This window comes from Cyprinus carpio, chromosome A1, assembly GCF_018340385.1.
Source record: "Cyprinus carpio isolate SPL01 chromosome A1, ASM1834038v1, whole genome shotgun sequence".
Taxonomy (NCBI): Eukaryota; Metazoa; Chordata; class Actinopteri; order Cypriniformes; family Cyprinidae; genus Cyprinus; species Cyprinus carpio.
In genome coordinates this window covers 27432189-27456151 of record NC_056572.1, presented here as the reverse complement: position 1 = coordinate 27456151, position 23963 = coordinate 27432189, and the positions used below count along the sequence as shown (strand labels likewise).

At 36.3% G+C, this 23963-nt stretch overlaps 2 pseudogenes; one reads left to right on the top strand and one right to left on the bottom strand.

Annotated features, from left to right (window-relative positions):
- Nucleotides 1-921: 921 nt before the first annotated feature.
- LOC122145343 lies at nucleotides 922-19283 on the bottom strand (annotated as a pseudogene).
- A 389-nt stretch (nucleotides 19284-19672) lies between these two features.
- Nucleotides 19673-22456, top strand: LOC122145629 (annotated as a pseudogene).
- Nucleotides 22457-23963: the final 1507 nt, after the last annotated feature.

Below are 23963 nucleotides of genomic sequence, written 5' to 3'. Positions count from 1 at the left end.
AGAGATGCAATTACAGGGCGAAAAGGAGAAAAGTCCTCCCACACAACATTTTACCTTCCAGTGAGGCCATGCCAGAATTAATAAACCTGAACTGAAAATGAAATCCTTGCTAAAAGCCTGGGACAGGTGACTGTAGTTTCCGCTGTTTTCAGTGCAATCTAGATTTCAGTAATTCGTTCCATTTAGGTCTCCCAATTTTTTTCGTCATGCCAAAAGTAAAAGTTGTGGCAGGGGAAAAAAAGACTAAATAGTCCATCGTGTGTTAGATTCTGAGCGACTGTGTTAAGAAAACTGTGGATGGACATCTTTTTACCGACAAAGATGTCTTTGTGTGACAGCTTTCTAAATCTGTTGTAGACCATCCTTCAAATCTATAAATTATGCCTGCCATATGAAGTAAAAGGAGAAATGTACCTGTATATGCTCACGCTGTAGCTAGAGTGAACTGCAAAGGGAAACTCTGAAAAGAAATGTGAAAAGGGAATTTTTCAATTCCAGTCGCAAAGGAGAACAGCATTGTGCAAAATTCACACATTGCAGCACAATGTCAGCAATGCAATCATAATGTTAAATGTAAAAAGAAATCAATACCCAAGGTACAGCATAAGAGATATATTTTCTGTTTAAGAAGGAGAGAAAACATTACGACATTAAGCAACAGCCATGGCTGACAATTGCTCCGACTGTGGCTGGATTAGAAGGTGGCTATGTTCCCGGTGCTGTACACTTCTAAAGACCGAAGGCGGTGATAGACTTTTTTAGTTATTGTTGTTTCTTCTGTGTGCAAAAATATGGAATATGTACTCAATGATTCAGTTGAAAACACAAAGTTTTGCACACTGTTGAGCCTGGAGAAAGGTGGTGGGCTCCAGCAGGGATGAAGGTCCTAAGTTTTGTTTCTCACACACTCCGTCTAACAAGTTACAACATTTTCCTCTTCTCAAACTCCTGCAGAGAACAGGGAAGAATAAACAGGGTAAAAACAAACATGTCCGGCAGGGGCTGCCTTCACTGTGTCCATAGCAGGGGTCTGTTTACAGTTAGTTTGCCTCAGGGTCAACAAAGTTACCTGCCATAATTTGTTAACATTTACTATATTGATAATGAGTTAAATACGTGTGCTTAAAAGTGCTGAAATACAATAAAAAGTCTGAAGGAAATGGAGGGAACCATAAAAAAAAACAAAAAAAAAGCTAAATTTGTGAAGCAGAGTCAATTGATATTTTTAATCTTATCTTTTTCTTAAATAATTCATGTGCTGTTTAATAATTTTCATTTTGTTGCTGTTACCTTTTAAAATGTAATTTTCATGTTATTGATTGTACTTTTTTGTAAAAAAAAACTGAATTATGTAAATTAAGTTGTTTTTAATAAGTGGTAATCACTTTGAGAAGCTTCTTTTAAATGCACTATATAAATTAAAGACTACTTTTATTATTAAAACAAAACAAACATGGGGAAAAGGATTTATTTAAACTTGAAAAGGTTGTTTTTAAAAGCTAGTTTCACATTAAAAATGAAAAAATGCAGGTCATTTTATTGGGCCTTGTCTTGTTCTAAAATGGTTTAACTTTACTTCTTCAATGGAACACAAAAAGAATGTCCATGTTGCTCTTTCCTTAAAATAAAAGAGGATGAGGATCAGAGACACAACCAGGACATAAAGACTACTTCTGTGTTCCAAACAAGAAAGGAAACTCATGCAGATTAATAACAACTTATTAAATGATGATAGGATTTTCATTTTGGTGTAAATTATTCCTTGAAATGCAAAATATGATTATCATATTTAAAATGTAAAATTATTTGGTGTTGCTTATATTTTATGTTACCCACAAAATATAAGTTTTCCCTTCAACCAGAATGATTTTTATTTGTCATAAAGCTTGGAAAACCATTCTTTGGAAATGTGGTTTGTACAGTATGTCTCAGATGTTTTGATATTTTGGGAGAAAATGCCACTCAGTTTCTGACCTTACCTGATGCACAAAATCTTCATTGCTAGGTTTTCTGGAGTTGTGGGTTGTGTGTGTGTGTGTGTGTGGTGGGTGTGTCATTTTTTTTCAAATGGTTAGACTGCTCAAAATAGTTTTATTTCAGCTTGGTTTCACTAATAGTCTAATAGGAATCTTTATATTCAATATACATGTATTTAAGTATACATATTTGATTTTTGAAATGTGGAAGTTCCAACAGCTGGAAAGCTTTCTGCATTAAACAAAAGATGGCTCTGTGAATCTCAGGATCTGAGGCTGTATTACTGGTTAAATGCAAAGAAAAATCATTTACAGAATCATGTGGGTAAACACACAAAGCTGTGAGAAATGCACTGTATGACACAAAGACAATGTAGATTGTTCCAGTCAAGGAATAGCTATTTACATAGTTAATTACAAAGGCTTACAGCTACAGGGTGATGCAACTGTGCTTTTGAAAAACGCAATTTTTCCTCAACTAAGGGTGACGGAATGGGCGCATTCAGAGGAGAGAATTCCCTAAATTGCTAATGTCATGTTTCAAAAAATGAAGATGCACTGTAAAAAAACTTGAAGCTCTATTGCCCTCTAATGGTCAAGAGATGCCTTTTCCGCTGCGGACTGCAAATAATATGGTATTGCAGGAAATGGTCTTTAGTAACAAGAAATTAAGTATTTGCTGTTGTTACAATCATTAGTAAAAGAGAAGGGGTAAAGAACGGAGTGTGATGTAGTGATTAGGCAGAGTGTTTTACTAAGTAGTCCCACAAAGAATTTGTCATTATAAATTAATGCATCATTGGGAATATTGATTTATGTGAAGTTTTTGGTCATTAATGCTTCTAAAAACTGTGAAGAGTTAAGACAGAGACTCCAGATAGCGAATAAATAAATGTCTGTTTAAATGGGAAGATTAAAAACACTGATGCAAAGGTTGTGGTTTGTATCATGACTCAAAAAAAAAAAAAAAAACACAAACAACTGTGTCCCAGTGTGGCATTTTACATTCTTTACAACAGAAATATTACTGTAAATGTACTCTGCGCTGCTATTTTAAAAATACACTACCGTAGCTAAAGCTTGTGAAAACTGTGGAAAAAAAACGTTTTTTCATCAAATACATGAGTAAAATAATTAACAGTATAGTATGAAATAAGTATATATTAATATATTGTAAATGTAATTTTATTCTTCTTTGATTTTCAGCATCATTTACTCCAGTCTTCGAGAGTCACATGATCCTTCATAAATCATTCTAAAATGCTTGATTTGCTGCTAAATATTAAAAAGGTTTAAAACATTTGTGCTGCTTTTTATGTTTTGTGAAAAAAAAGCGTGATCTTCAGGATTTCAGGATTTGTTTTTCCCACGTTCAAAATAAAGTTTTGTTTGAAAAAGAACTCTTTCAAATGTCTGTACTGTCCCCTCTTTTTGATCAATTATAAATGTGTCTTAGCTGAATAAAACCATTTAAAGATCTTTTAAGACAAAAAAAAAAAAAAATAACATCTATCGGTTGTTCTATCTGAGAGTTTCAGTACAGAAAAAAAAAAAAAAAAAAAAAAAAAACCATGAGTGGAAAATGTTGAAATGTTTTTTGTCTATATCATCAAGGCATACCCACAAAGAATACTGGGAGATCAAAGGGGGTTAACATTCAGGTTGGACTGGGGCAGGTACAGCTGTGAGTGAGTTGCCTCTGTATGTGTGAGTGTTAACATTGAGGAAAAGCGTGGAAACACACAATCAACTTTGAGGCGTGTGTATGTGCCATCATTATTAAATCGACCAATGAGATAAACACAGATGTATGAAACACAATGGACTGCAAAATTAACAACCAGCCAGAGTGTTTTTTCATCATTACTTCCAATGATTACAAATTAGAATCCAGGGGTGTGGTGGAAGAGGAGAGAAAACGGTATTGATGCAGAGGAAGCAGTGTTTTGCTAGCGCTGATAATGAAAGGCTAAAATGATGAATGAGTGTAATACACGCTTTCACTTTTTATACATCTTGTTAAAACTCCTGGCTGTGTTATATTGAGATAAAGAGGCAGAGCTGCTAACTCACCAATATAAATGGAGCTTTGTTCATTTTCCTCTCTTGCAGTTTAGCTTTCTATTGAGTATCATATGGTTAAAATTGCTGTGATTGTCTAAGGGGGCCCTTTATATTAAGTCACTGGTTTGGCCCACAGAACACTGACTTTTCCAGAGCTGTTACAGCCACACAGACCAATAAATGTACTTTAAAAAGAGTTATCAGCAAACTGACATCATTTTTTTTTTTTTTAGTTTCTTTAATGCTTGCTCTAAGCATGTCTGAGTTTGCAGAACGAGAAACAGCGTTTAGCAGTTAGTGAGGTAAAACACGAGGTGTCATCTCTGTGGTGACTCTGCCTCTGTGTTACAACTCACACTGAGAAAAAACGGTCTCACCTTGTACCATGGTGCTGCCAGCTGAGCCGGAGACATGCTGACGACGACTCCAGCTGACTGCAGGGCGGCGATCTTCTCTTTGGCACCCCCTTTGCCTCCGGCAATGATGGCTCCTGCGTGCCCCATTCTCCTTCCAGGAGGGGCTGTCAAGCCAGCAATGAATGATACCACAGGCTTAGCATTGGCACCCTAAAGAGTAAAAAACAATGACACAAGGACTTTGAAACACATACACACTTTTTTGTTCTGAATTAAATTAATACTCATACGCAGCAAGGATGCACTTACAATGTGTCAAGTGACAACTTTGACAAGTGACACTGATAGTAAAGTGACAGCAATGACATTACTGTTACAAAATGCTTCTATTACAAATGATTGTTTGTGAACCTTCAATTCAAAGAATCTTGTAAAAGGATGTTGCACGTGCATATTAAGCAGCACAACTATTTTCTATGGAGCCCCTAAAGGGACAGGGTGACGGTTTAAAAATAAAAATCAGAAGGAGGAAAAAACCTAATATTTCAGTGCTTTTGCTTTTACTTGTACAACTTTTTCAGTTTCACTGAGAAATGTTTTCATTTGTTCGCAAAACGTATGCATTCCTGAGATACTTTGCATTCACTCACAAAACTATGCATTCCTCTGAAATACTTATTTTCAAACCATTTAAAAAAATACATTTTCGACCCTCAAACTTCTGTATGGTCTGTGTGTGTTTATAGTTAAAATCTTTAGTGAAAAATTTCTGCTTTTGTTTGACCCGTGCATTATGGATCTCCATAAAAATAAGCATGGTCACAGTGACGCTAAGTAAGGCCTACAAGAATAATATTTTTGTTTCCTCAAACTGCAGCTCACAGACTTGTAAATAAGAGGTAAAGATAAGTGCAAGGGCTTTTAGACAGTGCATACTGTTCAAAATTGGCATTTAAAATGGAGGCAGTCATGTAATAGCTTGTGTGGGAGTAAGCAGATGGCAGACAGTGGCTCGAGTATGTCATTTAATACAATCTCACTTTCATGGAAGGCAATTTGTCATGTCCAAGCCAATTAACTGTCACTGAACGTCTCATGGACCATCATGCTCAGGTCTGTCTTTTTTTTTCCCTCATTTCCCACTACATTCTGTCCTCATGAATGACATCCTAATTCCAGAGCAGGATGTGGGTTGTCATAATCGCAAATGCAGCCGCCAACAGATGGGCGAACAGAATAAAATGGCAGCCTAACATTTTGGATGTTTTTAGGGACATCTGGACAGCCTTTCTTAGAAGGCTGAAGCTACTGTGCGTACCTTTGAACTCCGATGAGGCTCAAACAAAAAGTCAAGGGTTGGCTGGTTAGCATGAGCCAGCCCCATCATTTGGGGGGTTAAAATCATCTTTCTTCATTGACAGTCACTCAAAAAATCTGTGCATTCAGATTTTTTTCCCCAAGCAAACATTTAACATCTTATGAATATCATATTATAGTAGATATTTTTAAGTTGCATACCTTTGGGGATTCCTGCATCAACCAGCTACTGCCATCAAGATCAATAAAAATGCTAATAGATAGTTTTCTCCAGTATTATAGACCTCCTCGGGCTCAAATGGAGCCAGCACTAATTCAGACGTGCTCATTAGCATCTCACAGGAGAGTAGGTTCATAAACTTCACTGGCAATTTTTGATTTCACTGAAAACTTTAAATTGGAATGCAAACTTTAGGTAGAGGAGATGAAATGAATGTGACTGCCGGTCAAAGACAGTCTGACTTAATACTTGATGATCTTCAACTATCAGCTAACATTATAATGCCCCACAGGAGCCGTCTTCGGTTCAAAGCTCAAGCTGTTCATGCTCAGCGCAGGCCGACTACAGACTAAAACCCTAATCTGAGAAGATTACGATAATGAAACTGAGGTAATTATATTTTGCTCATGCACAAAACCTCGGGACAGTATTGGAGTGGAATGCCATCCATTCATTTTGTGCTCCCTCTTTTTGCTGAACGACACTCTCAAGTCCAACCCTTTTTTGAGCTCATTTAGCAATTACATGAGTCAAAAAAAAAAGGAATCGTTAACCCAAAAATGCAAATGCTGTCCTCACCTTGTTTTTGTGTGAAAATTCTTTAAAAATGTATTCCAGAGTAAAACAAAACAGCACAAAATTGTCACTTTTGAGTAAACTATCCCTTTAAAAGTGTATAAATGTAATTTATTTTGCAGAACAAACACCAGAAAAATAGTTGATAGGTTTGCAACAGACGTTTTGCGGAAAACACAATCTATCAGGTTTTCCATGTTAACAGTTGGAAAGCTTCCATCTTGATCATTCAGCAGCTCCCAATAGTGTTGCGGTGACTGTGCACTGCAAGTGGATCTTAATGGACAACATTCCCTAGGTGATAAATGCTAGCAATAAGCAAAAACAAGCGTGAAGCTGACAAGCACTTGAGAGGAATATTCATATCAATATGCTAATTTGGCTGAAAAGCATTTTTGCAGTTTGCCTTGGCAATTCTGACACAAGGACTTACTGGTGTATGCGTGTTGGGAGTTGATAAATTAGAAGAAAAGGGGAAAAAGGGGTGCTCACACCATTATTTGCACAATGCCACTACAGATAATGGAAAGCAAGCATCTTGATATGGACCAACAGGAAGTGAGGGGGGTTAATAAATGTGCTGTGAAGTTATGGTATTGGACCATGAGCCCTTTGTCACTACTATTATTCCAAATGAAAAACAGACATTCTTCCTAGGCCAGTCTGAAATGGTTCATACAGCAACATAAATCTGACATGACTTTTTCTAGAGCTAATAGTTTACAAGCTCCTGTATGGATCGCCACTTCCATTACCGCCTGGAACTGATGTATCATCCCTGCCCGCATTTCTTAATGAGACCGGCATGCATTTAACAGTCTGATCAATTCAGGTCTTGTTAACAGTGGCACAGACAGAAAATTTCATAACTGCCAAATATTTCTCCCAAGGCTAAATCTACTGCATGAAATGTAGCATGACCATGTATTGATCTCCATTATTCATAGCCAAGGCCATCTTTGGTGCATTCACTTAAAAAACTACCTTGTTGAGGTAATGAGAAAAGTTCACCTGAAAGAAGCAATTTCATACAATTTGCAACTAGTCTCAAGGAATAATTTCCGCCAAATCAATTCTCCAATTTAACTGAGAGGCCGGGAAAAGAAGCAAGTTTCACAGTGCTAATGTGTGTTCAAAATGCTACACGCTCGCTTATCTCCCAAGTACACAAAGGTGCTTAACGGCTTCTGCAACTGTGAAACTCCTCAATAATTCTGAAAATTGCAGGTTTCGCTATTTTGGTTCAGTTCAAATGTGGCCACAATAAAAATGAGCTCTTTATCATGGTCTGATTCACAGAATGGAGGAGAGTTTTCTTTGTACCCTCCAAGAACTCACTTCAGAATGAGGCACTTGTTTCATGCTCTGAACATATTCGGAGCGATTTGCTGCTGATTTTCTGTGGTTACTGTGCCTCACCGCTACCACGCTCTCAGACTGAATCAGTCCTCTTGAGAAAATGGACATTCATGCATCAGTTTGCCACAATCAGAAATGCTGAAAAACTATTCCATGAGTACTCATTGTGCCAATTCTTGTTCTATTTTATATCACAGACAGAACAATTCTCCCAATGCAAGACACTTGTTAATGCATCAGCTCTCTCTATGATTCTCAGACGGGAGGAATAAATATGCCATGCTTATGATGACACAAACTGAGGTGCTGTTAGGATGTGGAGGAGGACTTTGTGATGTTTGGGGACCAGCCAGGCTGGATTTCAGCCCTGTAGACTATCCTTCACAGCCAAAACAGATCAAAGAGCAGCTGGAGGCTGTTTTCTCATTTCACAGAAACAATGTGAGCCCCAGGGGTGAGTCAGCTCCTGCTAGCAAGGAAAGAGGAGCTCCATGTGTGGTGAGTTGATCCTGTTTGTTGGAGAAAGCTGCCGATATCCAGATGATGAAAAATAATGTGTACTTCCCAAGGGCTATGAAAAAACGAAGCGATTTCATGAATGAATAACAGTGATTTTTTGAGTGGGGGTGTGTGTAGAAGATCTTAGATACACAGTTCACCGAAAATAAAATCATAAAACCTGCATAAAATATGCATATGACTTGTGCAAGTCTGTGCATATTGCAAGCCTTTCGAATCCATAAAATAGTTGTGCTTGATCAAGAGACAGAGATATCAATCTCACTTGCATGTGTTCAAATATGACACGTCATTAATGCCAAACGTCATCAGTTCTCATTCTCATAAAAGATCTTAACATACTAAATTTGAGCATGTGCACATTTTAATTGCACTACCATGGAGAAGTTTTTTTTTAGTGAATAATGACTTAATTTTTTATGATTCTCACAGTAAATTGTTTATGTGACTTCAAAAGACTTGGAATATAGTCCTAAAGTCATATGGATTACTTTTATAATACTTTTATTGTGTTTTTTATCATTTTTGGAGCATGACAGCACCTACTCACCATTCAAAATTTAGGGAAAAGATATGGAAATTGTATAGAAAATAGCATTGTGACCATCTCCTGAGATTGACTGAAGACAGAAGAAATTATATGTGTTTGGATGGAACAACATTTTGGGGTGAACTAGTTGCTAAAAATTTTCCTGTAGACAGCTAAAAATAGGGCATAATTTTTTTTTTTTTTTACTTATCTATTTAAGATCTTTAACAAATCTGGTCCCAAATTTAAATAAGTAAAAAATAAATAAATTTTGTTGTTGTAAGAAAATCTTGGAGATAGCAAATCAAAGACTAATCAGTTTTTTTTTCTCGTCTTAGGTGGGCGGAGATAGTTAAAAGATTGAGCTAATATCATTAGGCACATTCAACTTTTTCATTTAAAAAGCATTTTTCTTTTTAGATGTGAACCATATGAGAAGCAGCTTACCGGAGTTTGCTGTTTCAGGTTACTCTGCCCGCATTCTCTTCGCATCTCCTCCCAATCTCTCCAATCAAAATGATGCCCTCAGTTTTTGGGTCCGCAGGAAACACCTCCAGGCAGTCAATGAAGTTAGTGCCATTAAAAGGGTCTCCACCAATACCTGAAAGAAAATAAACATTGTTCAAAGATCTTTCTGTACTAAACACTCTGTAGACTTATAATAAACGGATAACTGATTACTAGTTTTCCATACCAACACACAGTGACTGGCCCAGACCCACTTGTGTCGTCTGATGCACAGCTTCATATGTAAGAGTGCCCGATCTAGATACAATGCCTGAAAAAAGGAAAAGAATATAGCAAGATAAAGATAAACTGCAATATTATAATTTCATTTGGATTGTTAATTGAACATTAATTTAGTGCAATTAACTATTACATTAAAAAGACGGCCAACAAGTTAAATTTATCCACTTGAGTACTTAATTGGCAATTGTTCATACATGTGATTACTTAATAGGTTATAAGTGTGATTAAAAATGTAATTTTTAATCAGTGGACATCCATAAATTTAATACATAGCAAACCACAAGCACAAGCTTTGCTTTTCCTCCATTGATTATATGTTCTGCAGATCATTAATTTCCTGTCTTGACCATTTTTCTAGAAAGCAAAAAATCTAAACTTTCTAGACACTTTTCCACATATAAATGCACTTTTCCTGCCATTTCTGTTCCTTAACCCCAATACAACCAGGCAGTATTTAATAATTTATTTATGGATATATACAGTCGTGGCCCAAAAGTTTTGAGAATTACATAATATTGCGAAATTGGAAAAAGTTGCTGCTTAAGTTTTTATAATAGGCAAGTAATTTGCATATACTCCAGAATGTTATGAAGAGTGATCAGATGAATTGCATAGTCCTTCTTTTGCCATGAAAAGTGACACTTAATCCCAAAAAAAAACCTTCCACTGCATTCAATTTGCTGTCATTAAAGGACCTGCGAGATCATTTCAGTATCATCTTGTTACTCAGGTGAGAATGTTTGACGGCACAAGGCTGGAGATCATTATGTCAGGCTGATTGGGTTAGAATGGCAGACTTGACTTGTTAAAAGAAGGGTGATGCTTGAAATCATTGTTCTTCCATTGTTAACCATGGTGACCTGCAAAGAAACGCGTGCCAGCCATCATTGCGTTGCATAAAAAATGGCTTCAGCGCAGGCAAGGATATTGTGTCTACTAGAGATTGTCACCAAAATCAACAATTTATAGGTGCATCAAGAACTTCAAGGAAAGAGGTTCAGTTCTTGTAAAGCAAGGCTTCAGGGCGTCCAAGAAAGTCCAGCAAGCGCCAGGATCGTCTCCTAAAGAGGATTCAGCTGCGGTATCGGAGTGTCACCAGTGCAGAGCTTGCTCAGGGTGGATGGCAGCAGCAGGCAGGTGTGAGCGCATCTGCAACGCACAGTGAGGCGAAGGACTTTTGGAAGATGGGCCTGGTGTCAAGAAGGGCAGCAAAGAAGCCACTTCTCTCTTCTCATAAAAAAAGCATCAGGGACAGATTGATCTTGTCTGAAGAAAGTATAGTGAATGGACTGCTGACTGCGAGCCGATTGGGGCAAAGTCATATTCTCCGATGAAGCCCCTTTCCGATTGTTTGGAGCATCTGGAAAAAGGGTTGTCCGGAGAAGAAAAAGGTGAGCGCTACCATCAGTCCTGTGTCATGCCAACAGTAAAGCATCCTGACACCATTCATGTGTGGGGTTGCTTCTCATCCAAGGGAGTGGGCTCACTCACAATTCTGCCCAAAAACACAGCCATGAATAAAGCTGGTACCAAAACACACCTCCAACAGCAACTTTTCTGCAACGAACCCAAACAACAGTTTGGTAAAGAACAATGCATTTTCCAGCACGATGGACCACCGAAAAAAGTGATAACTAAAGTGGCTCGGGGACCAGAATGTTGAAATTTTGGGTCCATGGCCTGGAAATTTCCCAGATCTTAATCCCATTGCGAACTTGTGGTCAATCCTCAAGAGGCGGGTAGACAAACTAAAACCCACTAATTCTGAAAACTCCAAGAAGTTATTATGAAAGAAGTGGGTTGCTATCAGTCAGGATTTGGCCCAGAAGTTAATTGAGAGCATGCCCAGTCGAATTGCAGAGGTCCTGAAAAAGATGGGCCAACACTGCAAATACTGACTCTTTGCATAAATGTCATGTAATTTGTCGATAAAAGCCATTTGGAAACGTATGAAGTGCTTGAATTATATTTCAGTACAGTCACAGAAAACAACTGAAACAAAGATCTAAAAGCAGTTTAGCAGCAAACTTTTTGAAAACTAATATTTATGTAATTCTTAAGCACTTTTGGCCACTTCTGTGTGTGTGGGTGTGTGTGTGTGTGTGTTGTGTGTGTGTGTGTGTGGTGTGTGTGGTGGTATGTGTGTGTGTTGATATGTGTTGTGTATATATATATATACACACCGTATATTATTTTGCTAATGTCAAATGTAACTCATTGAAAAAAAAACTCTCTTAGAAAAGGGCCAACCATGGGCTGAACCTTTCCAGACACAGAACATTTCATGAGATCACAACTTTAATCACAGATACAAGCACAGAGTTCAAGTCTGAGTACTGTTCTTTCAGAACACTTCAGAAAAAAACCTGTGCCATGTTTAGTGAAGTGACTTGAAACGGAACAGCCCTGCAATTTTTTTTCAAATTCCCTGACAGATGGAGTGATGAGTAAAACAGTCTAGCAGTCTGAACACTGTGCTATGGTCTACATCTGAGTTCATGTTTTAAGCAGAGACATCTCATTATCCATGACATGGTGAGGACATTCTAACAAATCCAATGTATTAAAAAGTGTCCCATCTCAAATCGAGGGACTCCCTCTAGCTCTGGCTTTGATGCTTCTTTATGACACGAGAAGTCACATGACGAGGTACGCTACACTTTTCAAGGATCTTTTAAAGTTATACTCGATTCAGCATGTTATGCTCTGCACTGTCAAAATCTTCTGGAAGGATGACTGAGTTTTCTTTGCCATAACAATGAAAGGTTGTCATTCTGTGGAGCTCTTACCAATTCTTCCTTTCTTGTGGATGTGCCCAGGCATGATCCAATTTTACACTCACCAGGCTGTAAATAAAAAAAACCCTTACAGTTCAGTTAAATTATACATTTTTCTACAGTCAATAAAGCTACAAGCAGTAAGGGTTTAGAGTCAACATGAATTCAAAACTGACTAAATGTAACACATTCCGGGTATTACCATGAGTAACTTTTTGGTGCACATTGTTCCAAAGGAAAAAAAGTTGTGTTTTATCCAAATGCACTGACCATTCAAAATTTTAAGGTCAGTTGTTTGTTTTTAATTTTTAGGCTGCATTTATATTGATAGAAAAAAAAAATACAGTAAAGCAGTAATATTCTGAAATATTTTTACAATATAAAAAAAAATATTTTTGGCCTATTTAATATTTTATTTGTGTTTTTTTCTACATGTATTTTTATTAGTCTGTGATGGCAAAAACTGAATTTTTGTCTTCAGTGTCTCATGATCCTTTTGAAATTCATTCTAATGTTCTGATTTTGTGCTTAATAATCATGTTATTATTATCAATGATGAAACAAGAAGGAAGTTTAGTAGAACAGCATTCATTTGAAAGAACAGTATTTATTTGAAACAAAACATTTTGCAAACATTAAACTGTGTCTTTTACTGACACTTTTGATCAATTGAATGTGTCTTTGCTGAGTTAAATTATTCATTTATTTTACAATTTCAAAAAAAAAAAAAAAAAAATTCTTACTGTTCTCCAAACTTTTTTTAATGGTATAGTATAAGTGGTGTATAGCCATCACTTTTCACAATCCATACAATTCAGATGTCCCAACCTACAAGGTTTTCCTGTTAAATATGCTATTTTACTTCTGACACATAACAGAAGTAAAATGCATACTACAATAAGTTTAATGTTTGACCTTATACTGGATTGATTTAAAAACATGTTTTTAATTTTGAGAGAGAGACAATAGGCATCACCTAGTGGGCTTTCCAAAAACAAAGCTTGTGTGGGTACAAATGTGTAAAAAAAAAAAAAAAAAAAAAATAAGCAACACTTACGTTGATGACACCGGGACAGTTTGGGGCCGACGAGGCGGGTCTTGGTTTTGGTGTGAGAAGCTTGTGTTTGACCCGCACCATGTCCTGCTGAGGGATTCCCTCTGTGATACAGTGACGGCGAGTGGTATCTCTGCTTCAATCGCTTGCGATGATGGCCGCTGCCGCCGAAAAGGAGTGCGGGGCGGCACGTAGATCACGGTGGCATCCGCCGCTGTGCCATCCTTAGCCTAAAAAAAAATTAAAGAATCATGCACAGAACCAAAATACAAATTAGGTCCAAGTCCAATTTTTTTGGGATTTCAGTATGTGAAGTGTTTTTAAACTGATAAAGACTACACACAACCAGCCTCTGGCCTTTAACACTTCTGTTACGTGTTGGTGTCACTGCTCTAATAAAGTCCGTGTAAAGGCCCCTAATAGCCTGAGAGAATCAGAGCAGCTGTCCAATGAGTAACTGTGGCTCGCAGGAGACTGTCAGCAGTCACACAGGCCATTACCCTCCTTCACAGAGTTGAAGACTGGCAGACCCAGGTGTGTTTTTTTTTTGCCCCCCCCCTTGCCTGGAGACACTCCTCCTACTAACTGAGAGCCATAGGTCCAAAGACTGCTGACTGTGAAAGGTGCCCTAGAGACAGAGAGAGGAAACAGAGTTCTTTCAACCAAGGACAGAGAAGAATTAGTCTAATGTTCAGCACAGACAGCATCTATTAACATTAAAGGGGATATATAACAAAGAACCAATCTTAATTTTGAGTGAAAAACCTTTACGTACTATGAAAACGTACTGTAACTGAAACTGAAAACTCCTAGCCGTTCAATCATTCCTAAACACCAAAGGAATGTGTGAAAGCTCACTAAACCTTGAACCACTGCTGGTTTGTGAAGCATCTTCTATTCTACAATTCTTAGCGTTAGAAGGAATGGCTAAAGTCTTACTTTTAAAGGTCCCTGTTTATTTTATGCAAATTGAGCTTAACCTTAATGCAGCACATTTTCATTGTTTGTGACCTGCGCCACATCCGATGTAATGCAGAAAGTAGTTGCTAATAAAGGATGTTAAAATGTGTATGAACCTAAAAAGCAAAACTGGTGCAAAGTATGAGCAAACCAGAGTGTAAAAGGAGGCACTTCTCAAAACGGCACAGCAGGAAGAAAAAAAAAAGAAAAAAACTACACAGTTTTTACTTTTAAATGTCAGGAAGATGGTGGGTGGAGAAAATGGCTTTTTGAACACATAAATTATAACAAAAAAGTACACAAATATAATGACACCTAAAGTAAATGGGCCTTAATTTTTTTTTTTTTTTAATAAACCAGTAGTGTGCGTAAAGGCATAAGGCAAGAACCTGGACCCAAATGAGGACTCTATAACACAACAAAAATACAGTTTACTAAAGGAAAATGCAACATTAAAGAGGGACCGTCACTTTGACTGTAGATCCAGTAACATTTGTGGCTATAAAATTCTAAAATTGCATCTGTCTATAACGACCTATGGACACTGTGGTGTGGAATTCAGAGCCCAAACCACTACCCAAAGGTAAATCATAGGTTTCAATAATATGAACGAATATCTCAAAGGAAAACCAGTCTAAAAAGTCATGCATAGCATATCATAGGCACAATTACATGCTTTGCTGTGGCTAAAGAATTTTTTTTTTTAGTGCATAGAATAAATCAACTCCATTTAAAGAGACTAATGCAGAACATGACATACAGTATATAATTTACCTGCATGCAGGCCCAGAACATAGACTTACAAATGCAATTTCATTATGTGACGCACTTAAAATCAATGAAGATGAAAATTACTATTTCTCTATGATTAGGGATTTGAACAGTCAGTGAAATTGTACATTATGAACTTTAACCTTCATTTCCACTACATCCATGTTAATTTATTACAAATTATTTTGAAAACATCGCAAAGTCCAAAAGGCAAGGTTCACCAGTACCACGTCAATATCTACACTGTAATGTCACAAATATAATTAGAACGAATGTGAAATTCTGGCACGTTTTCCAATCTATTTTCCCTCAGACCGTCCTCTTGCCAACTTTTCTACCATCATTTGTTCTTATGCTTTCATTAACACTGAAGTGCTGTGCTAACTTTGCGTTTTTCCTGCACGCTGCCTCCGTAACAGTGCTTCGAAACGTTGTGGGCGATTAATTTGAGGTATGGTTTGGCTTATGTAGCCGAACAGCAAAGTTAATATGCCGCAATGACACTCTAGTCATTCCTCATCCCCTTCTAATTATAATGAGTGGTTCATTAAAACTTAATCTTAATAACCCTTTATTACAGTTAAGAGTCGTTTTGGAAAAAGGGGTGAAGGAGAGCGCGAGAAATACAATAAGAGACAGGACATAAATCACAGGGGTAAGAAAAGCAAGGGTATTGGATACTGGAGCCCAGCTAATTTTAGCGTAAAAGGCCTATGGGCAGACATCTAGAACCATCTAGAAACAATCCTCATCTAATAAAATAAACCAAGAATAGATTGTAAACATCTAAACTCAACTCATGTATGAGTTGTATGCTTTAAACTTAGTCATAACAAATTTTATAGAATCATATATTTATATATAAAAAATAAGTAATAAATTTCTTAATTTCATAAATGTAACTTATAATCTGTCTTTATTTAATAAATAATATAATATAAATTTAATAATTATTTTCACTGATGGTTTTTGGCACCAAAAACCACTTTGCTTTTAAAATGACATGAGCCATATAATTATTTCAAACCGGTGTACCCTACAGATCTTTAAAATTATGTCAAAATTATACAGAGGTGTGAAAAATTGTTAGCCCCCTTCCTGATTTCTTATTTTTTGCATGTTTGTCACACTTTAATGTTTCCAAGATCAATCAAACAAATTTAAATATTAGTTAAAGATAGGGATGGGGCGATATATCGCATGGTCACCGCATTTCATCAGTAAAGCTGGTTCCCTTATTAGCACTAAATCGCCATCACCTGCTTTCAAATGGAGCGGCATTTAATAGACAGAGCCGTAGTTCACTGACAAGGTACGCAATATCGCATTCATTATTGCAGATGAATCGCCTTCGATAATGAACGCGATATTGTGTAGCTTGTCAGTGATCTACGGCTCTGTCTATTAAATGCCGCTCCATTTGAAGCAGGTGATGGCGATATTTAGATCTTTTGGTCTACTTTACTTTGTCAGGCAGGTCTTATTTAAGAGATTTCTTGATTGTGAACAGGTGTGGCAGTAATCAGGTCTGGGTGTGGCTAGAGAAACTGAACTCAGGTGTGATAAACCACAGTTTTAACAGGGGGGCAAACACTTCTTCACACAGGGCCATGTAGTTTTGGATTTTGTTTTCCCTTCATAATAAAAACCTTTATTTAAAAACTGCATGTTGTGTTTACTTGTTATCTTTGACTAATATTTAAATTAGTTGATGATTAATATATATATATAGGTGTGTATATATTTTATTTATTCATTTATATTCTTTTTTTTTTTCTTTTTTGTGGGTTTCAGAAGCACGCAGGCTTTACATCATATTCATCTGCATTCTGTGACTCACTGTTTGCAAAAACTGGATTTATCCACTTTTAAATATTTTGGGTTAAATAAAATGTTGGCTTTGTCAGCAGCATCTGTGGCATGATCTAAATTACCACAGAAATATTATTTGATCCCTCAAATAAAAAAAAAAAAAAATAAAAAAACACCAAAATGACAGAATTTGAAAATTTAAGAAAATGTAAAAAAAAAGCAAAAAGCTTATTGTGATTATTTGATGTCATGTGCGCAGCAAATAAGCTTTTTTTAGTGAAGTCTTGACAATACATAAACTAAAAACATCATAGACAACCTTGATTCATCAATTAAAACGAGGAAAAAAATATTGCCAACCCAGCACTACCATCCACACAGCTGACACGTTTACCTGTCATTTGTCATTTAACCCCATGTTGTGTTGTGTAAGAAACAGACACTGACACAGTCCAAACACACCATCGGAGAAAAGCCACCATTTCGGGTCAATGAGTTTTTGCCCCAAAACAGAAAATTCATTTCTGGCTGATTATATTGTTTATATTTTGATTGCCGAAATTTCAGTGCATCACTACTTTTATAACCCATTATGGTCCGTTATGGGTGAGCAGCTGATCAAGTTTAAATACAGTGAGATTTACTGTTGTTGCTCAGCCAGTTCACTCTATCACTCAGGCAGGCCACAACCAACACGACTGAGTTCCAACGTTAGTAACCAAATGAAAAAGAGGTAAATCCAGGACCTTTTAATTTGGGCTGAAAATGCAGCGGGGTGCCGTGGGGAACGCAGGGACTGTGGCTACACACCTGTTTTCCTGTGAAGCCCTGACAGATGACTTTAGGGTTCCTGTTGATGTAAAGGGTTCTTCCTGTTACCAGTGTAACAGTGTCTCACCCCAGCCTGCTGCACTGTGAATACAAACACAAAAAGCAGTGGAATAAGAACCAAGAATCAAAAATACAGCTAAAATTTTAATAACGATTTAAGATGATTTTTTTTTTTTTTATTCATAGTGAAGCCTGCATGACCAAATGTTTCACATTACTCTACATCTGTTCCCAACAGGGTCTGATGTCCAAAGGTTTTATGACCTCAAATAGTTTGGAAATAAGACAGGGGTCAAACACACAACATCAGCTGCACTATACAGTCCAATATGTTCATAAGTGATCAGCGAAGAGATTAGCTCCTGAATTATTTATAATAGAAGAGAAAGCAGAGAATATGACCTTCAAAGAGAAACAGCTATTGACCACAACTGGATTAGATGGTCCGTCCACATTTCTCTAGGTTAAAAGTTCACTTAAAAACAACTCATAGACAACCCAATTGCTTATCTACTGCACTCAATAGCAAAGCTATTTTGTGTGAACACCTACAGATGTGAGATAAATGCAACAATAGATTCCATAACACTGTCATTTCAGCTAAGTATATGGCTGGTTCTAAAAAGGTATAGTATGCAGTGTATTGCACTGAGAGAGAAGTTAGTCAACACTACTATCTGTGAGTGAAAATTCCCTTATTGACAGACACTTAAATTGCGCAAGACTGGAAGAGTTAACAGAGAACCAAAAGTTTCAAATATGGAAATACTCACAGATTACAGTAAAAAAAAAAAGAGAGCATTTTAGCAACCACACAGCTTGACACATTAGTCATCAATGCATTAATACCTGTCAACATGCGTTCAGCAGAATTATAAATAACACTGTCATCCTAGTTAAAGATATGAGTAAAATATTGATCATAACTGTAGCAAAAGACATAGACTCTGAAATTTCCAACAAATGAATAAGCACTTAACGTACATCAAAAGATACTGCTGTCAGTCTGCAACTTTTCAAGTTCATTAACACTGGTCTTTTACATGATTTATAATAGTTAACCTCGCGATGAGTTTTGAAATGAAGCATATTTACCAGTAAAGGTCACGGGTTTCAGAAGTTCACTGTTAAATATGTTAAACTTGGTTGCTGGTAACACCACTGCAGCAGCATTAGCATTAGCTAACTGGGTGTGTGTGTGTGTGTTTAATGAAAATAATAAGAGAGATAAATGACTCTCTCGTGAACAGAAGCTGATGGAGCAATATTAAAAACAAAGACAGCGATGTGTTTCAAATGGAACAACACTCGTGTCAGTTTTTTACTTACAGAGCAACCGAGCAAACAACCTGCTATGAGACATCTTCGGTCATTCACCAATGACACGGGACAGACAGACACGGACCTAAACGTCAGCAGCACATAGTAGTCCTGCTAGATTGCCTGAAGATAAATAAACGCCTTAATAGGGCGTAAAAAAACACAGAAATAAATTCAGCTCTGTGTTTTAAATTAATTTATTAAAAACAGGCATTATTTGCTCAAAAGCGCAAGGAATGCTGGGAAAATGTGGTTCTTGCATGACTGCCTTGAATATTATAATATAATATAATATAATATAATATAATATAATATAATATAATATAATATAATAAATAATGGATAATCTTACATTATTACTTATGAAATATTAATTTGTTATTGTCCAGACTCGTTTTCTGTACAACAGAACGTAAAGATAAAGAGCCATTAAAACTAAAAGCAAGTGGCGCGGTGAAGCAGCCAATCGGGCGCAAACCAACTCTGCAGATGCTGATTGGTTGACGCTTTCACTGCGCGTCGTGCGCTTACGCTTATTCACGGTCACAGCTACGCATATTCTTCCAGCCTTGAGGAGCCCCGCTTCATCGACCAAACGAAAACGACTACGCAAGTGACATAGAATGTCCCAGGAAATATCCTGTTGTCTCTCAATTAGAAGCGCTGAAAGTCATTCAAGATGGTGTTAGAAAGTATCTCCAAAGATGATCAAAACGCAACTCCCAACCTACCTCAAGAAACTACCCCATTCCAGAGATACAATCAGCGGCTTTGCGAGACTTACAGGTATGTGTTTTAGCGTACAGTTTATCACAAGCGTAGGTGGAAAACTCAGTTAATCGAGCATGCCTGCATAGAAAGAGTGATGTAATTGTCTCTGTTTTCCGTCTGTTAAACGCTAACTAATTAACTGGGTGGGAAAAAAAAAAATGCAAACTTCCATGCAAATTATTGAGAAGATACTCAAGATGCAGTGCCTCAGTGCACAAGTGGTTCTACTTTCATATATCAAATATCCACACCAGTGAGTTTCTGTTTTAGAAATGTGAAGAACAAAATACGCAGAGCATCTGACAGCATTCTTTGCTTTATTATAGTATTATAAAAGATGGCACAATAACTATTTGCATCTGTAAATGTGTTAAAGTAACCCCTAAATTATCCCACCATCAATAGTTCATGACAGGTTATTTATCACTAAGGCACATGTGTGCAAGTAAATGTGTTAATCATTGGATATTACTTTATCTGACACTTATCACACTTATTTGTGAGTCATTGTGATAATTAAAGGGATACTCCACCCCAAAATGAAAATTTTGTTATTAATCACTTACCCCCATGTCGTTTCAAACCCATAAAAGATTGATCAACTTCGTAACCTAATTTAAGATTTTTTTGGATGAAAACCGGGAGGCTTGTGTCTGTCCCATAGAGTACCAAATAAATAGCAGTGTCAAGGTCCATAAAAGGTATGAAAGTTGTCGTCAGAATACTCCATCTGTCATCAGACGTGCAATCTGGGTTATATGAGGTGACGGGAACACTTTTTAAGCAAAGAAAACAAAAACTAATGACTTTATTCAATAATTCCTTTGTCAGCAGTCTCCTCTGTGTCTCTCCGCATCACCGTATGCTGCGTGTGCTCTTCTGTATCATCTGGGCCACAAGGATGCGCTGTTTCTAATGTGTATTTAGCTTTGATTTGAAAAAGAAAACAGCGTTGAATAAATTGTTGAAATAAAGTCGTAATTTTTGTTTTCTTCGCTCGTTACAAAAAGTGTTCCCGTCGCTTCATATAACCCAGACTGCAAGTCTGATGGCAGATGGAGTATTCTGATGATGTCTTTCATACTTTTCTGGACCTTGACAGTGTAATTTATTTGGCAGTCTATGGGACAGTCACAGGGCCTCCCGGTTTTCATCCAAAATATCTTGAATTGTGTTCCGAAGACGAACACAACGCTTTTATGGGTTTGAAACGACATGGGTGTAAGTGATAAATGACAAAATTTTCATTTGGGGTGGAAAATCCCTTAAGTTTAAGTGTACAAACTAAACACCATGATGACTGTTGACTGTGTCTTAGTTTCAGAGTGGTTGCGGCTCCTACCCTTATTGGGGATTTTGGCTCTGTTGGGTTGATCTGACCATTCCGGCCCTTCCTGCCCAAAAAGCAAAAGCAAAGAGACAGTCTAATAAATCTGAAGATCCAAAAAGAAACCCTAAAGTGGTGAATGAGATCGACATAGAGGACCTGAGGACTCCAAATGTTTGTTACTGCCGATGCTGGCGATCTAAAACGGTAGGAGGTTTGATTCCTGAGGAAAGAAATAGAGAATACATTTTTGTAGAAAACATTTTTAAATGAATTTAAATGGGTCATATCATGAGAAACTGTAAAGTAGATCAATGTACTATGAAACATATACTATAGCAGCATCAAAGATCAAAGTCAAATTATGTACAGTATAGTGCTTTTCACAATACACAATGTTTTTGAGCAGCTTTACAGATTACAGAGCATATATATATATATATGCATTAGTCGCATTTAGTAGATTGGAGCTGGACAATGATTCAAGCAATCAAACAGTAATGAAAATGGACAAGGAAAAACTAAATTATGATTATTATGGGGACAAAAAAAAAAGATTGATTAACATTATAAATGGATCAAACAGGGAAAAAAATATGAAAAAATATATGTCCCCTTAAAAAAAACAAGTGAAACTATTACTGTACATGTGGAAAATGAAAAAAAAGTGTGATTTTCTACTTCCTCTTTGTATGTGTCATTTTTGTCAAAAGCCTCAGGGTGCCTAAGAACCACTCTATATCAGCACTTAATTTGTTCTTTCTTATCTTGCAGTTTCCTGTTTGCGATAAGTCACACATAAAGCATAACGAGCTGACAGGAGACAACGTTGGTCCACTTATTCTTAAGAAGAAGACTCTGTAGCCTTCCTGCTTTGGCCCACATTAAAAACATATTTTCTCCACTGAAAAACCTACTGTGATTTAGTTTGTTGTACTTACCCAAAACTATTTCCAACTTTTTATTGTGGTATAGAGACGCATAGAGCTGTACATTTTGACTTTAATGCTCAAGATATCATGGTTGATCTGAGAGATTAATTGGTGACACTTTACAATAAGGTTCCATTAGTTAATGTAATAACTAACATGAACAAACAATGAACAATACATTTATTCCATTGACAAAGATTAATAAACTGTTACTAAAATGTTAATTAAAATACAGTTGTTCACTGTAAGTTCATGTTAATTCTCAGTTTATTAACTAATGTTAACAAGCACAACTTTTGATTTTAATAATGCATTAGTAAATGTTGGAATTAACATTAAGATTAATAAATGGCATCAAAGTATTCTTCATTCTTAGTTCATGCTAACTAAAGTAGTTAACTAATGAACCTTATTGTAAAGTGTCACTGATTAATTATATTGATTACTTTTTGTTACATTGCTCTGTTGTGTTTACTTTTTATACTTGGCAAATGTAGTAGATTTTTGTGTGCAATATAACTTGGCTGTAGGGAAAAATGGCGATTATCATCACCAATCAGTCTTTGTGGCCATTATGTGTCTTTTCTATTCTTAATCTGTATCTAGATTCAGTTTTAACGTTAAGTTGCCTTTTACTTTTCCTGTTGTATTGTCATGTGATAAAACTTGTGTTTGACATTTTATGAGACAACATAAAAAATCAAATACTTTTTTAACTTTTCGAAGTGAAGTGCATTATCAGCATTAGTTTTTGTTGTTTTTACTTATTTGTCATTTTATGCAGAATTATACCTAAAATGAAAAGAGTTCTACAATGTTTGCTAAATTATTTTAAAGGTTTCAAATGCAGGATACTAAGCTTGACCGGTGTTTTTGCATACATAGACATCTGGATACTAAACTTGACTAGTGTTTGCGTACGTAGCCATTTCACATTGCATTTGATTATAACAAAAGCTTTGGTCATCATAGCTTTTTTTATAAGTTATTTGTATTTTTTTCACGTCCACCTGAATCAACATGCAGCAACAATTACAATTCATAATACCTGTGCATTTCATTCCTATTCAAAATAGTTTGACAATCCCTTTTTTTTTTTTTTTTTTTTTTGCCATGCTTCATATTTGATGGCTCCGGTTCATAAGTGTTTTCATAAAAATTACATTTGTATGGTAACTGGAATGTGCCTAATGACTTCTGTAAAATAAAAGGTAACCAACCTATTTTACATCCCAGATTTTTTTAAAACTCAAAATGCTTTTTTTTTTTTTTGCTTATCTGTTGTTTTAATAAATAAGTGTGAGTGACGGATATGTGATGCCATGCCAACAGTCTTGTTTTTTCTAAGTTTGTTTCTTTTGTGTACTTTTTCTAAACCACACAATGGTGTAACTCTACCACACCGATGCTTGAAATGTCTTCTCAGAAAGTAACAGTGCTGCCTATTTACATCTGATTTGCTTTAGATAACAAGATATGCTTTTAAATATGAACAGGGGGTTTTGCCTTTCATTTACTAAAAGGGCAAATGTCATTCATTTTCTGCAGCCATACATCTACAAATAAACTACACATACACCATAGAAATTAAGTTATTATATAAAGATGACAATGTAAAAATAAGGTCTTAAAAGTAGTCATTTTAATTGCTTAAAATTAACAGTGACTGCGTGTATCATTACAATACTGTAAGTCACAACACAAAACTTTGTAAATTTCAAGCAGTAACATAAAACCACTAA